Here is a 15,212-nt window from a genome sequence, read left to right as displayed (position 1 = left end):
CACAGACAAACTTATTTCTGGCTAATAGTAAATTATTATTACCACTATTTTGGTTTTAGATTAATAAGCCATTCACCTAGTGTCATTAGATAACCCCTTTCTTTGGACGGTAGACATAATGCAGTAGACTTGAGTGATTTGTAGAGTTAGCTAACTAGGAGTTCAAAAGGTGTGCCTCATACCTTTCCTTCTTTTTTATTTATTCATTTATTTATTTATTTATTTATTTATTTTTGAGAGGAAGAGAGAGAGAGAGAGAGCACAGGGTAGAGGCAGGGAGAGAGGGAGACAGAGGGAATCCCAAGCAGGCTCCACACTGTTAGCACAGAGCCTGATGCAGGGCTTGATCCCACGCAATGGGAGATCATGACCTGAGCAGAAATCAACAGTCAGACAACTAACAGACTGAACCATCTGGGCGCCCCCCTTTCCTTCTTGAGAGTAAGCTCACAGACAAGATGTGTTCCCATTTACCTAGATGGAACCTAATAGCAATGCCTGGTGTCCATAACCAGCAGGTGGTAGACGAAGCCTTGAGTGCAGGTGCCTCAGACCCCAGAGCCCTGAGGTAGAGCTGATGGTCATCACTTCCTTCCAATGGGTAGTGCAAGCAAGGTCTGCACATTGCCTTATTTAATTTTTAAAACCACTCTGTAAGGTACATATTGTTATGCTCACTCTACAAGTGAGGGTGCGAAACTGAGGGTTCTTGAGGTTGGCTCCCTGGGAAACTGAGCCTTGGCCTATTTCCCAAACCAGGCCTTGTCATCTGTCTCCACTTTTGAGATAATCTACCTCTTGCTGTCCGCCTCAACACTTCCCTCCCTTTCTTTTATACGTCTCTCCTATATCTTGGGCTCCCAAGAAATTGTCTTCAGCATTTGTTGCTACGGTTCTTCTTGAAATATTGGTCAATAAAGAGCTGTTATCCCCACCCCCCCACCCAGGGACATTTACAATATAATAGATAAGGGGCTTTGAACACAGAGAGCCTTTGGGATTAAAAGGAAACATGTCAGACTGCAAGAAATATATGAGAGGAGGATATTTGGAGAGCAGGTAAACAAAGATCTTTTTTAAATAACCCCACAAAAAAATAAACAAACAAACAAATAAATAAATAACCCCACAAAGACAACACTGTCCTCGGCAGCCTAGGGCTCCCAGACCGCCCAGATTACATATCTGGTGTAATTGAAAATCCAACTAGAGGCAAGCAGTTGTTTACTCGGCATCCCGGACAGATTTATCACTAGACCAATGCACACACTACCTGAGAAGAGCTAGAAGCTGCTCCTAAAGCAAATAGAACGGATTTCTCCCTCTATCATTTTCAAAAACAATATCTTTATAATTCCAAAATACAAAGGGCCAGAACATTTTAATTCCAATTAACCTGCATCCTTCATTTTTCCTAGAATAAATTTGAATAACAGTGAACTGGTGTACGATATTGTCCCCCACAGAAAATACACTCATGGAACACTTATTAAGGTCAGTAAAATTCTGCACTCGATTCCAGTGTGGTGGTTCTTTGCCCCCAAGCGAGCAATGCTCTGATACCAGCTGAATGTCCTACAATTCAACTCAACTCTGACACAGTCTACCTGGAGATGGCATCAGATCCCACAGGTTAACGGCCGAGTCCCACAAGACTGCTTGTCACTTCAGATGCCAGTCATGAGTACAAGTTGTCACTTATGCTTCCAACCAACGGGGTATACATCAGAGGTTCCCACACCCCCTTCTTTGCATTCAATTAATTTTCTGGAGCAGTCACAGAAGTCAGGAAACAGATTTACTTATATATTACTGGTTTATTACAAAGGGTATTAAAGGATACAAACTAGTAGCCAGATGAAGGGACACTTAGGGCAAGGTATGGGGTAAGGGTGGGGGCTTCCATGCCCTCTCTGAGCATGCCACTCTCCCCCAATTCTCCATGTGTTTGTGAACTGGGAAGGAATCTCCCAGAACCCCAACCTTTTGGATTTTTCTATAGGTCTCATTACATGGACAAGATCGATTAAATCATTGGCCATTGACACTTGAACTCAATCTCCAGCCCCTGTTCCGTCCCTGGAAATCAGGGGGTGGGACTGAAAGTTCCAACCTTCTTATCACAAGATTGGTTCCCTGGCAACCAGCCCCATCCTGAGATGCTTTCCAAAAGCCACTGCATTGACATAATCTCAGGTGTGGTTGAAAGGGGTTTGTTATGAATACTAAGACACCTTTATTCAGGAGATTCTAAGGGTTTTAGGATATTTGTGCCAGAAACATCTGGGATAAAGATGAAATACATATTTATTATAAATCACAATATCACAGTCAGGCAACCAGATCCCAGGCTAAGTACTTTTTCTAAATTACCTTATTTAATCCATATAAAACACCTACTAGGTATATGGAGATCTCTATTTTACAGATGAAATATCTCACTACCAGATGGATTAGGTGGCCTGTTTGGGGTTGTACGGACAGAGCTGGCATCTGAGTTTAGACATATTCATAGTATTTACCTGATTTTTTTGGTAGTAAAATGAAATATCAACTCTGATATTTTAAAAATTGTCCTTTTCCCTGTGTGATAGTGGGTAATGAAGGGAGGGAAAGAGTCTCCCTCTCCCCTGAAAGGTCTTCCAGTTAGAATGAGAATTAAATTGGATTTACACAGATTAACGGGAGGAAAAAAATTCCAAATTTTGTTGTGTGCGTGAAGTCCCAACAATAAAATGGAGACCTCCAGAAATGACCAAGGCAGAGAGATTTTATACTTTTTAAATAGAGAGACAATAAATCTGTGAGGAATTGACAGGTCAAAGAAATCTTAACTTTGGGAGCTTCAGTTAGTAAGGAATTCTAAACAGAATTTGGGCTGTGATAGTGAATTAGTAAAAAGTCACAAGGGCTGTTTATACAGCTTTCTCAGCCCTGAATCTCCCATCTCTGGTGATAAGGATGTCTCTCTACCTCCTGGTCCTGGTCCTGGTCCAGGGAGGCTACCTTCCACATGGGAGATTTATTTCCTGTTTTCAGGGGGACAGAGGAGGGTCTGGGCGTTCTTGCACAGGCCGTCTCTTCAATAACTTTTATTTAGGGGTGCCTCAGTTAAGTGTCCGACTTCTGCTCAGGTCATGATCTCGTGGTTCATGAGTTTGAGCCCCACGTCTGGTTCTGTGCTGATAGATCAGAGCCTGGAGCCTGCTTCAGATTCTGCATCTCCTTCTCTCTCTGCCCCTCCCCTGCTCACACTGTGTCTCTGTCTCTGTCTCTGACTCTGTCTCTCTCTCTCTCTCTCAAAAATAAGTAAACATTAAAAAAAATTAAAATAACCAATATGCCAAAATGACACATTTTGGGACAACCTGCCCTTGGCCCCTATGGCAAGAATGGTGGACAGGGAACTTGAACATGCATCTCAGTCCCTTTTGCTAATTGTAGTTACCTGGTTTCCCTAGGTATATTGTGGGAGGCTCTCTCTCTCCTTTACTGTGCAATGATCCCAAGTTGGAGTCCCCTCTGGGTGACAGCAGGGATTCTGAGAACCCTGGAGAGTACCAGAATGTTCCTCAGGCCCACTTGTGCCCTGGGCACCTCCTGTTGCATACAAACGTTCACCTCCTCCCTCTTTCTGCTCCTGTAGGGCTGTGAACCCCTTTTCCCCCTTGTAGTTATTCTCTCTGGTCCACTCTGCCAGAGAATATGAACAAACAATAATTCTCCAAAGAACAATTAACACATGGCTTTTTCAATTCAATATTTAAAGATAATCTAAGGGAGTTACAATGCAGAAAGGGGAAACAAAATAAAATGTCAGATCCCTTTTTCTAGAATTCAGCAACTTGCTTCTTCTCTGGGGCCCTTCCTGTCTGCCTACTTCAAGAGTCCAAGTTTTCAAGATATTCCAGAATGCAAGACTGCTGACTCCTGTCCAGAAAACAAAACATCAGTTCACATAATCATAACCTGTAAGGGGAGCACTCTACTGTGAAGATAGTGACTCTTTATGTTTCTAAATGGGGCGCGTAGTTCCCAGGGGGTACAATCTGCATTTAGCTTAACTTCACCTGTGTAGTGTTTTTCCAGGACACTGATACTGGCTTGTGTTTGATAACCATTTGAATGGCTGAGGGGATGTGCTAAAAATGTCTCTTCTAAAAACTGAGGAAGTTTGCCCCAAATACAAATTTCATTTTTACCTTTAAAACCACAGGAAAGGCATGCTTAAAATATGCTGTTTTTTTTTTCTTAAATTATGGCTGTATGTTGGGGGGTGGGGGGGGGAACCAGTTGAATTGCTCCAGGCCTCAAAATTAAGATAGTAAAACATAGACCACAAGGTCTTCTGAGGTTAAAGTAAGGTAACTATTAAAAAGCATCTTGCAAACTATCAAACACTATAAATGCCAAGCCACTTCTGTTTCGCTTTTGTTTTCAGGGTGACTTGACCCAATCCTTCTGCAACTGATGAATTAGAGCTCATTAGTTATCAAGTGTGGTTCTGCTTACATGTAGGCATATTGGGAGAAATATGCCAAAATTAACCTTTGCATCTCTTGGGATTAATATTTTGAAATATCTGAGTATGCCTTTCAATTGTATATTTCTGGGTAAATGACACTTCTCTTCCTGAGGCAGTTTTTTTTTTTTTTTTTAGGAGGGAAAGAGAGGGGCAGCGGGGGAAAACAGAAATTAGGATTAGAATTATTATAACGATAGTTAAAGAGAAAAAATAATACTGAGCCCTTGAATGAAATACAGGGTCTCCTCACCCTTCGCACAATGCAATAATCTTGAAAATTCATTTGTGATTTGTGATGAGGGATAGAAACAGAAAAGTGTTCATCTTTAGCCCAGAATGCTGCCCTATAGCCTGCATAGTTCCGATAAGGATCAAATAGGTGCTGGCTGTTACATTCTTAAAGCGTCTCATGACTGCCTGTACAGCTTCCTGGTTAATATCGAGCTGAAGGATAAGCACCAGAGAAAGCTTACAAAAGTAGTTTTACAAGTAGAAAGTCGAAGAAAACATTTATGATCTAATACTCCCTTACATCTCCTCCTCCTTGAGCACTAAGTGTATAATCACCACCATCATAAAGCAAAAGTGCAGCTCTTTCTGCCCCCGGGCCCGGTCCCCATGCTGTAATAAAAGCATCTTTTTGCACAAAAAAACGTCTCAAGAATTCCTTCGTGACCGTTTACTCGCGTCCTCACATCAATTTCTGTATGTATATCATACTTCAAGAAAAGATAACTTAAAAAAATCTATACAAGTCATCTACACTCTACCTCACAAAATAAAATACTGCGCGCAGCGCGCGCGCACACACACACACACACACACACACACACACACACACACCCCAGCAGGTTGGGGAAATCATGAAGTCAATCATAAAGAAATTAAAAAATGCTTAATTTTTTATGCACATTTGTGATTAGTGTGAACAAAAGTGTGACTTTACTTCATGCACTTTTGCTACGGAAAGTGAACAAAAACCAGTGAACCTGGAAAACTCCCGAAACATGATGGCAGAGACCCCATCAGGAAAAAACTCAAGATGCCTTGATAAATAATCCAGTCTCAGTTTCTGGGCTAAATTTCAGGCTATAGCAGTTTAAGAATAGGTTTGGCACTATTATATATGCATGTATAGACTTATTTGTTACAATAGACTTTGTATATTTTTATTGTTATTTTTTATTTTTAGAAACGGCACATAATTTATATTCTCAGAGGTCGTAAGTCAGCTTTAACTACAATATTCCCTGATCCTAGCCTGAACCTTCCTGAGGTGCTAAAACTCAACAAGGCGTTGTGGAAATCAATTGTAATTAGAGCAAGGAGAACCTATGTTGGAGTCTGCCCCCACTCGGCACTGAAAGGACCTTAAATGAATTGTGTAACTTCTTGAGTTGTACTGTGCAATTCTGAGTCTATCTGGAGTTGGTTAGATATCACAAGTCAATGGCAAACACCTCTACAAGACTGCTCTCACTTCAGATGCCAGCCCCAAGCTTGGGAGTTCCATTTGCCTGCACTTCTGACCAACTGGCTATAAATTCAGGAGTTCCCATTGTTCCTTAAGGCTTGATAGTTTGCTAGAAGATCTCACAGATTCAAGAAAGGCTGTACTTATAAATAATTAAAATAAAGAATACAAGTGAGAAGCAATCAGATGGAGAGATGCACAGGGTGATGTCTGGGATGGTCCCCAAAGTGAAATTTGCATGTCTTTTGGACATGTCCCCCTCCTGGCACATTAATGTATAATCACCAACTAAGGAAGCTCAATTGAGGTTTGGGTGTCAGGATATTTTACTGGGATTTCATTATGTAAGTATGATTGATTGGATCATTGGCCACATGACTGCACTCAATGCCCAGGCCCTCTTCCCTCCCAAGAGGTTGGACTGATATCATGTGCCCCTCCCAAAACATGAGACAACTGGTTGGTATTTCCAGTATGGATACCTGCCTTACCAATATGGGAAGCTCCCCCTCTATTTATCCTATATCATTTTCCTCTTCAAGGTCTTCATGTACCCCCAACCAGACTCACTGGTGTGTGGATTCATCTCTACTCTCCTCAGGCCATCAACCTAACTCCTACTGTATGCACTGAAAAGGAAGAACAACCCCTTCCTACAGGTTCACCTATCAGACCTCATCTGCCTTGGATAGCCATCAGGGAATAAAAGAGGACTTAGAACTAGATGGAGGGGCCATTGGATGAAGTACTCCTGTCCCCCAGATGCAATAATACACCTAACTGGAGTCCCCTTTTATAAAGATGGTTTAGCTCCTCTTCACCCTGCTAAGCTTGTGCCCCCCTCTCTCCCTGCCCCCATCTATTCCTCTGTGGTCCACCATGAAATAAACTACCCTGTGAGGGGAGTTCAGATTCCTCCTTCTCCTGGCCTCTTTGGGCAGTGGTCCATTCATGTTTAATGTTCTGGTGAGAGATTTTTACATCTCCAAGGCCTCCCTCTCAGCAGGAAGTAGCTTCAGAAGATGAGACCTTCAGCCCTTTCTCTTTAGAAATAAGGAGGGTCAAATCTGTCAGAGGGGAATAAGAGAGAGCAGGGACAGGACTCTGGTCCCCTCCACCTATCTAGGAAATCCAGGATTCCTAGATAATAATAATGTCCCTTGGGTAGATCTTCCAGGATAGCTATAGCCTTTGGGTAGGAATATGCAAAGGGAAGACCCTCACTGAATGGAGACACTCAACTATGAAGAGAGGACCAAACCAGCCTGCACCAAGGTAGACCCCAGTACCGACTTTCCCACTCACTATAATGCTAAAAATCATATGTGGGTGGAGATTTAACATGCTAATGACACATTCAATGTATGTAACACCATATTCTGTCCACTGTGTTTGGGCATTCAACCTCCAGTATCTCCTTACCCCAACCTACTTGGATGTGTCTCTTTTCCTACCTTAGCCCCTTTAAAAATTTTTTCAGGGAGCTAGCCTGAAGGACGCTTTCCCTTTGTGTTGTCTCCCTTGTGCTCTGGCATAAGCCCTAATAAAAGCCTCGCCTGGAACTCTTACTTGACCTCTATGCAATTTCTTGTTTAGAGAGCCCAAGGACCTAAGTTGATACCATCAACACTCATGCCATTAGCCTCAATCAATGACTTATAGGACTTGATGGGTACACTTCCAGCTTCCTCTCCCCTCAGATGGGTCAGGTCTAAGGCATTGTGAACTGTACTAGTCCCGTACTTCCTGAGTCACCTTGGGGACAGCTGGTTTGACAACACATTCTTCTTTGGCGATGTTTCCTCCCTGTTTCCTTTCCTACTCCAGTCCCCTGTGTTACTTTTATCACCCCAATGAACTAAATGCCCATAAATTCTGGACTCAGGGTATGTTTCTGGGGAAAACTTCACTAAAAGTATGACCAATAATGTTCATTCCCTATTGTGGGTCTTGATAACGTGGATGTATTATCTCATTTCTGTTGTCCCTGAGATCTAGCATCTTGTCTTTACAACCACCATGTCCCATAGCCAGTGGCAATACAGAAGAAAGCTGAGGAGGAAGGAGTCCTGGTTTATTCTGGTAGATGGGTATTTGTATGGTAGGGAAAGATAGGATAAAATAGGCAGAGAGGGAAAGGTTAGGACCTGAAGTCCCTGGGGGGAAAAACACATACTTTGAAACAATGCTGGGAGTGTCTGACCACAGTAAATCCCCTCTGGCGTAAGGTTCCTCTTAAGAATGTAACAGACATAACCTACTCCCACTCAGGAATTTGACAATCAAAATACTTAACTCTAAGAAGTAAACCATAAAACTTATGTTACACAAGGACAGTATGACCATAGTCTGATTCTTCACACAATGCAACAAGCCAATCAGGCATGAACAACCTAATACCTAGAGTCACCTATCCAGTTAAGGGTAGAACCTGAGAAGGAAGGAAAGGGAAGGGAAGGGAAGGGAAGGGAAGGGAAGGGAAGGGAAGGGAAGGGAAGGGAAGGGAAGGGAAGGGAAGGGAAGGGGAGGGGCTGACCAGAACCTTGTAAAACAAAGACTCTTGCCTATAATCTAGGACATTCACTTTTGAGTGCCCTCTGTCAATAAAGAGAGCTTCCATACTATTCTTTCTTTCTGATCTTATATTCTAATAAGCTTTTGCCTGCTGCTCATTTTGTGTCCACCTCTTCATTCTTCAAAGTGGTGAGACAATGAATCCTGGATATTGAGGGGAAAAAATCCTGCAACGTTTGTGTGTATATGTGCATGCCCAGACAGTTCAATTTCTAAAAGTAAATATTTATTTAGTATTTTTGGGACAGTATTTCCCTTACTGATATTCTGAATAATCTGGAGTTTAGCGTGTCCCCAAAGAAATAAACCTGAATTGTGTTCAGGAAAGAAAAATTGTATGTTTCCTTAAGGTAAATTATCAGATTTCTTACCATAATCATTTATCAGAGAGAACTGTGACTTTATGAGATAAAATGCAAGAGGTGTTTTTTCTGCCTTTCTTACTGTTCCTTCTCCTCCTTGTTCTCTCTCCCTTCTTTTTGCCACTCCATAGTCCTTCCCTACACTGGTATTTCCTGGACATTCCCCACCTCTCACAGACACTTTTAAAAGATGGTATGCTTTGAGGATTCCTCCAGATATCTGTCCCAGGGTTTATGCATTTTTACATAACAGCATATTTCCTCTATCTTCAACTCTTGCTAAAGCATTCCAAAAGACAGTGTCTCCCAAGGAAAGAGTTCAAAAATTGTTAGTCAGAATGTTATGTAGAAGTTTCTGGTTGTTCTTAGAATCATGACTTCCTTCTAAGTCCTGGGTAATTCAGGAGGTATCAGACTTAAGTTTTGTAATGGAGAATAGATATAATCTGGGTTGATCAAGGATCAGATGGAGAGAAATGGTCAAGTTCTCTCTCTCTCTCTCTCTCTCTCTCTCTCTCTCTCTCTCTCTTTTAATTATGGAAGATTCCATCTACCTTCAAGTGGTTTCATGCAAGAATAAAGACTGGTTTACAATAGCTAAATAGCTCAAAAATATTTTCAAGAGCCCACAGTATACCATGAAACAGGTTTACTTTGCTTCAGGGAAGTGGGAAGGATAAGACATTCTTTCTATCCCTGAGCTTCAGGGATTTTGTCAGTAACAGTGACACCAAACATCTCTTTGGGCTTCTTTTTGGAACTGGAATGCCAAGAAGAGACAATTGATTTATCTCAGTATTTTCCACTGGAGAATCCAGGTTAGTTAAGAAGTCAGTTTGTTTCAAAATGTATGGGACTAAGACAAAAGAAGAGAAATATTTTGGTTACTGTTGATGTTTTTGCTGGGGTTGCAAGATCAGAGGACATGGTTCATAGCTAGTAAAAATTCTTAAATTTAATAGGGACCTAGGATTTTCAGAGTTCTGCAATTCTTCTTTTGAGAATTAGGTGTAGTGTTTTATGGAGGTGACAGTACCTTGAATTTTCTCTGTAGAGAAAGGAGTTTGCCATAAAAACATTGGATGTGTAACTAAAATATAATTAATTTTATTGTTAGAGCCTATCTTAACTTTTTATGAACTGAATTTGTTTTTAGTAAAAGAAGGCTACCTTTTCATCCAGTCAAGCATGTTTTCATAGCTCCCTTACAGAAATGCCCAAATTTCTGCAATCCACTCAACACAGAAGGCCCTTTTATGAGGAAGGAATCTGTAATAGCTTGATGAGAAGCCCATCTCCCACCTTGTGCGGATTATCCAGCTGGTGTCACTTTAATTTTTTTTTTTTAATGTTTATTTATTTTTGAGAGAGAGAGGTGGGGGGAGAGGCAGAAAGAGAAGGAAACAAAATTCGAAGCAGACCCCAGGCTCTGAGCTGTCGGCACAGAGCCCCACACAGGGCTCAAACTCTTGAACCAAGATCATGACCTGAGCTGAAGACAGACACTTAACCCTCTGAGCCACCTAGATGCCCCGGTATCGCTTTAAAATCCCTCTGGGTTTAAAGGTTTAATACTAATGATCTAGTGAAAATTGGTGTCTTCCATTGTTTAGTTAGTTATAAGGGTGTTTTGGAGTTTTTTTGTTTTTGGAGGGGGCCTTGGTCTGATTTGGACTGAAGACTTTTAATCTTCTTGTGTTTCTAGTTTGAGTGTGTTTTCACATTGATCAAGCATACCTAATAAACTTTTCTTTCTCCTAGAGGAGACAAAAGAAAATGAATGATTGCTGGTGAAAAGTGATAACTTTAGGTTAAAAGGAGTGTTATTGATTTGTTCTGTGTTATATGAATAATTCATAACGAAAGGAGAAAGCAGAGGTGCTTAGGGACACAACATTTATTGAAAAGTCATAATATTAAAAGTAGGGAAGAATTAAGAGTTAGAGATAAAGGAATTTTCCATTCTCTGATCTCTAATTCAGATATCCCCCTATGGTCTTTGACAGGAAATTATTACTGGGTAAAAGAAGAATTAGCATGTGTATGGCTCTATTGCTTGGGTGCGTGTGTGTGTGTGTGTGTGTGTGTGTGTGTGTGTGAGACTACCAATTAGTAGTCTTCTGTTAGGGTATTTCTACTGAGTTTTCAGATCCTAACTTCTGTTCCTGAAATACACTTCCCTTTATTCTGCTGATCTCTCTATTTCAAACAGTCAATGAATGCACTCTTTACATTGGCAATCTCTATGTACATGTTTGAAAACAAATTTTAAATCTGATGGCACCAAGTTTTGATGAGACTGTGAAGCAACAGAAATTTTTATATATGCCTGATGGGAATATAAATTTTATAATTGGGTAATATTTTATAAGCTAGAAAATTTATATTCTAAACTCAATAATACCCCTCCAATGTTTTCCTTATTGGCAAAATGGAGTTAATAATGTATCTACTTAACAGAATTCTTAGATTAACTTAGTAAAACAAACTAGTAAAGCTAATTAAATTAATTAAGTCACTAAATTAGTAAAACAAACAGACTAATAAAAGTTAGCTCTCATTGGGGCGCCTGGGTGGCTCAGTCGGTTAAGCGTCCGACTTCAGCTCAGGTCACGATCTCGCGGTCCATGAGTTCGAGCCCGCGTCGGGCTCTGTGCTGACAGCTCAGAGCCTGGAGCCTGTTTCAGATTCTGTGTCTCCCTCTCTCTGACCCTCCCCCGTTCATGCTCTGTCTCTCTCTGTCTCAAAAATAAATAAAACGTTAAAAAAAAAAAGTTAGCTCTTATTATCATTAGTAGTAGTTGCAGTAACAGTTATAGTATATTCTTCTTGTTAACTATGTACTATAGAAAACCATTGTTTATAATAACAAAATTTTTTTGAAACAACTTCAAAGAATGAATAAGTTCTGTATATTCTTACAGTGGAATACTATACAGGCAGTACATGCATCAACAGGGATGAATCTCAAAAATATATCATTGAGTAAAAACCAATTTTCAGAAAAATAAAGTACGATACCAGTTATACTTAGGCTAAAATATACAAACAATATTGTATAGACTTTATAAGGTATAATTATAAATGCTTTAAAAGCTTAAAGAAGATATAGAAATAATAATCCCCAAATTCAGGATTGCTGATAACTCAAGTGAGGAATGAGGGGTCTGTAATCAGAGATGGAATTTCACTTTCCAACTTGGGTCCCACATAGAAGGGTGGAGAGAAGAAGGGCTGTTCTGCTATCAACGAGGTAGTGACCAGAGAATACACATCAACATTGACAAGTGCATTTGTGGAGTGGTTTCAAGAAGCATGCCCCTTGGGCACTTAAAGGGATCCAGAAATTTGCCATGAAGGAGATGGGAACTCCAGACATGCACATGGACACCAGCTTCAACAAAGCTGTCTGGGCCAAAGAAATAAGGAATATTCCATACCATATCCATGTGCGGTTGTCCCGAAAATGTAATGAGGATGAAGAGTCGTCAAACAAGCTCTATATGTTAGTTACCTATGTACCTGTCACCACTTTTGAAAATTTACAGACCGTTAATGTGGATGAGAACTAATGGTTGATTGCCAAGTAAAGGTATAAAACTGCAAAAAAAAAAAAAAATGGAATTTCAATTGGATGGTGATTCTATTACTTAAGTTGGGAGTTCACTGTATCTTTCATTGTCTTTTACTGCATCTTAAATATTGCCCTCCAAATAAATTAGCACAGAACAACAGAAAAGAACAAATACCATATTAATGAATTGGTGTTTGTGTGTTTCCTGTGAATAGTACTTATTTGTTAACTAAGTAGGAGCCTGTATATTGAAAATCAGAAGTGTTCATACAAAAAAGGGCTTGAGTCTCTGCTGAGACTGGAACAAAAAACACACTGTGGAAATGTATGCATCCAACACTCACCAGTCAACACCCATAGAGTTACAGAAGGCAGGCCAGTTGGCCTGAGAACCAATAAGTCATCAGCTTTGCCCAAGTGAGCTGAATTGCTTTGTCTGTTCTGAATTTCACAAAATATTTTGCTCTTCCATGGCCCTAGGGATGGTTTTATCCATTTACATCTGAACTATTTTTATATTCCTTGCTGGCTGTTCCTTATCATGCCCATGCCAGCATTTGCTCTCATGTTAACATTTCCAGAGGGTGGTATTTTGCCTGAAACACATATCAGAGCTCATTTATTTATTTATTGAGAGTCTATCATGTGCCAATAATTATTGGGTACTGACTCAACTCTTTTAAATGTTTGATAAATGGCTTTTGAATCTATTTTTCTGAATATTATTTATCCATATGAGAAATGTTCCCGAGGTAGGCCAGAAAGGTGAAGCGGCTCTAAGGGACATCTTTCTCATGCTGCATGTCCTCTATCCTCACCTGTGTCCTCCTTGAACCCCAAAGTTGGTGTCAGGTATGTTTCTAAAAGATCCTCCAAAGCCCAAAGCCCTTTATATTATGTCAGGGTTACTCATGATTATTAAGTTTGTAAACATCTTTTACATTTTACATTTTTGGTCGGAAGAAGTGAGAACATTTCTGAGATCAACTTATTTTTTCACTTAGTATCAGTTATAGGGCTGATTTTAAATCGATTCTTAGGGGCGTCTGGGTGGCTCAGTCAGTTGAGCATCCAACTTCGGCTCAGGTCATGATCTCATGGTTTGTGAGTTTGAGCCCCACGTCCAGCTCTGTGTTGTCAGCTCCGAGCCTGGAGCCTGCTTCGGATTCTGTGTCTCCCCTTCTCTCTGCCCCTCCCCTTCTCATGCTCTGTCTCTCTGTCTCTCAATAATAAATAAACATTAAAAAAATTAAATCAATTCTTAGTCTCACATGCTGTGGCTTAATTGTTTCAACTCACAGTCCAGAGGAGTAAACATGGGGCCACGCTGCATGTTGAAGTACTTCAAATGACTGAACGGCTTCTGCAAACACTAACGGGTGGGGTCACATGACAGCAAGAGAGATTTCTGAAGTGGAAATTTGCTTTCAGAAAAATCTCTGCAGTTACAGGGATTTCTGCAGACACAGTGCATGGTGATTTGTTTTTGTTTTTTTGCTTTTTCCAATTGGCTTGTTCACAGCTTCTATCCTTGGCACAACATTATTGCTCTTTTATTTGAATTTATCCACAGAGTTTATGATAATAATAATTATTATAATTATAATAATTATTATTATATTTTTCATAATAGCTGAGATTCAGTCAAGTGTTATCATGTGCCAGCCTGCATTTTAAGCAGAGTTTTTCTAGCCCAACCAGCCTAAGAACACCAGGGATAAGTCTCTAGTCCTACTAAGCCAGATAATTGACTCATTGCAAAGAGGGAGAGAACACACTAGTGGAAGTGTGGTCTATTGTGCCAAATAAAATAAAAAGTACAATTGTAGGATTTTGGAGAAGGGTGAAATTTAACATCTGAAGCAACATCCTGATGGACTCAAAGCAAAGCAAGGCTATGTATAAGGCGTCAGCATTAAATCTGGACACAAAATGGACTCAAGATCCTTTTGCTTTGTTTGAGACAGTAAAATTAAGGTAGATGTGGAGGACTATAGCCAGAAACTCCTTACCTGAAGGTTTGCACATGGCTTATAAGTCTGGGCTGTTTTTCTGTGTCAAAGGGACTTAGATTCTCTAGGTAAGAGCAGGATGCTTTTGTGGGAAGCTGTCAGGAGCACAGACAGTCTGGCTGTCAGCCAGAAAGGAAATGGGACCTCAGTCCTACAACAACAAGGCACTGAGTTCAGCCAACAATCTGAATGAGCTCAGAACACTTTTCCCCAGAGCCTCTGGTAAGGAATGCAGCCTGCCGATACTTTGATTTCGTCCTTGTGTGAATCCTTAACTTAGCAGAGGAACCATGTGAACCCCCGGGACTTATGACCTACAGAAACTGTAAGATAATAAATGTTTGTTTGTTTGTTTTTTTAAAGACACAAAACCTGAAACAAACAGAGTGGGGTTTCATTCACATTGGGTATGATTTCAAAGAGCAGTATTTCTCAGAGTCTATGATTTAGAGAACAGAGTTTCTCAGTGGGTAAAAAAGCATTTGTCACCAATGAAAGAGTTTTGCAATGCTTTACAGCTATAGGGTGCCCTTGGGAGGAATGTTATTTGCGGTTAACTTGGTGCTGGCTTTATCTTTTCTATTTACCAAGCCTGATAATAGCCAGATTTTTACTTTAAATTCCAAGCTAATTTTTACTTTCTCAGGGAATTGACTTATTTCATCCTTAAACATTCTTATGCAGTAGGTAG

The 15,212-nt window shown here is 40.4% G+C and overlaps 1 pseudogene; it reads left to right on the top strand.

Annotated features, from left to right (window-relative positions):
- Positions 1-494: 494 nt before the first annotated feature.
- LOC128773402 (60S ribosomal protein L31-like) lies at positions 495-12,648 on the top strand (annotated as a pseudogene).
- Positions 12,649-15,212: the final 2,564 nt, after the last annotated feature.

Source organism: Panthera pardus, unplaced genomic scaffold, assembly GCF_024362965.1.
Source record: "Panthera pardus isolate Hobbes unplaced genomic scaffold, ASM2436296v1 HiC_scaffold_25, whole genome shotgun sequence".
Taxonomy (NCBI): domain Eukaryota; kingdom Metazoa; phylum Chordata; class Mammalia; order Carnivora; family Felidae; genus Panthera; species Panthera pardus.
The sequence above is the reverse complement of the archived record's forward strand: the minus strand, read 5'-3'. Positions and strand labels throughout refer to the sequence as shown.